The 2,150-nt window shown below is 40.5% G+C and overlaps 1 pseudogene; it reads left to right on the top strand.

The window, feature by feature from the left end:
- The first annotated feature begins 324 nt into the window (after positions 1-324).
- LOC113625025 (polycomb group RING finger protein 5 pseudogene) lies at positions 325-1,115 on the top strand (annotated as a pseudogene).
- The last annotated feature ends 1,035 nt before the right edge of the window (positions 1,116-2,150 follow it).

Here is a 2,150-nt window from a genome sequence, read left to right on the forward strand (position 1 = left end):
AAAGAATCATGAGATAGCTTGCTTCCTCTACTCTGCTCTTCACATGTGTGAGGATACAACCATGGTCGGCCACCTGCAAACCAGAAGAAGGCTCTCGCCAGCACCCAACCATGGTGCCTTCCTGATTTCAGACTTCCAGCCTCCAGAACTATATGGGAAAGCAGAATCACCAAAAGGAGTGATGACCAGCGATCTCATGAGAAGTCTGGATTTTAGTTCTCATGCCTCAGGACATCCAGTTGGGAACTCCACACCAGCTACTGGGATCATACTTTCATACCCCTGCTTGCCTGAACTACTAGAGCCAGTCCTAGCTAACCACGAATGGCTACCCAGAGGAAACACCTGGTGAAACATTTCAATCCTTACATCAATCCTTACATTTCAATCTTTACCTGCTATATCTGTATCTGATCAAGCCAGCTACAGTGACAGAATGCCTCCATACCTTCTGTAAGACTTGTATTGTCCAGCACTTTGAAGACAGCAATGATATGTCCAAGGTGTGGCAAACAGGTTCATGAGACAAACCCGTTAGAAACGGTGAAGTTGGATAACACATTAGAGGAAATTATATTTAAGTCTGTCCCTGGACTACGAGAATAAGAACTTGAGTGGGAGTCTGAATTTTGGAAGAAAAACAAGCCTCAAGAAAATGGACAAGATGATACTTCAAAAGTTGACAAGCCTAAAGTAGATGAAGGTGATGAAAATCAAGATGATAAAGACTATCACAGAAGAGACCCATAGATTGCTATATGTCTAGATTGTTTATGAAATAATGGACAATCAGGGGACAATGTAGTAAAGGGTTTAATGAAGAAATTCATTTGGTGCTCTACACATATAACTATGGGAACTATTAAAAAATTTCTAAGTTTAAAACTAAAACTTCCAAGATTTTATGAGTTGAATGTGCTGTGCAATGGTGAAATTATGGGGAAGGACCATACCATGGAATTCATCTACATGACAAGATGGAGACTAAGAGGCAAAAACTTTCGGTGTCTGAACTGCTCAGCTTCACAAGTCTGCTCTCAGGATAGCCCTTCGTATCAGTCATACCCCCATACCCCGTGGTATTGCAGTATCGACCAAGAATTGATTTTGGTTAGACCACGAGGCCTAGATCCCACTGAATGAATCCTGCACTATGTGTTTACTCATCGACAGACTGCACAGTGAATGGAGTGTGGACTGGAGGGACACAACCAGATTTTCAGCATGTGAATAAGGCCGTTGTCTGTCTCTAGATTGTCAGTTGCATTTATGTTGTTTCTAATAAGAGCAAACCAAGTGCCATTCTGCTACTGAACCATCTGCATAAGGTATCTGTGCTGTCTCACAGTGTACAAGTTATGGTTGAAATCAGTTAGGTGTGCAGCCACGATTCAGCCTTCTGAATATTTTGCTTGCCTGTTCCAAGACTGCTCTAATGTTTGATTACACTAGTAATATGGCTCAATCTTTGTGGTGTTGCTGTTTTCACATACTTACTATTTGATTAATTCTTGTTTAAATAGACTACTGTACAAGGAACTAATAATTATTATATCTTGAAATTATTTTGTATGGGAAATATATTTAGAAAAGTGGTTCTTGAGCCACTGTCCTGTTTTAAAAAAAAAGAGTTTGGAGGTCAAAGCAAGGACACAAGCACTGCCTGGAAGCAAGCTTGTGTAGAGACTAATACTGTGCGGTTGTCTAGATTGGGTTTACCTCTTTGCCTCATCAATAAAGCAGGTTGTTGTGAGGTTTAAAACAGCTAATTGGTGTAATGGGTTTAAACAATGCTTGGTACACAGTAAGCATACTATGTTAGTACCCCTTAATATCTCTTTACTTTCTGGGGGTCTCTGTAAACCTTCAGAATTCTGATGAAATCTTTGAGAAGGTGAGCCCCTAGTACCAACTGAGATTGGATTCTCTCCAGTCTGGCAAAAAAAAATTTAGAAGTGTTTATAGGTAGACTTATTTTGATCCAAAAGAAAAAGGGGGAAAGGGTAGAGAGGACTGGCTATGTCACTACAGGAAGCAGTGAAGTCTGTGAAAATAGACCAGGCCTTGGAAACTACCTGTGGCCCACAACCTAGTTTATAAATAAAACAGCCACACCCATACTATTACGTAGTGTCTATGGCTGATTTCAT

This window comes from Aethalodelphis obliquidens, unplaced genomic scaffold, assembly GCF_003676395.1.
Source record: "Aethalodelphis obliquidens isolate GAN/ISIS:26980383/991018 unplaced genomic scaffold, ASM367639v1 scaffold2, whole genome shotgun sequence".
In the NCBI taxonomy this organism is placed as follows: Eukaryota; Metazoa; Chordata; class Mammalia; order Artiodactyla; family Delphinidae; genus Aethalodelphis; species Aethalodelphis obliquidens.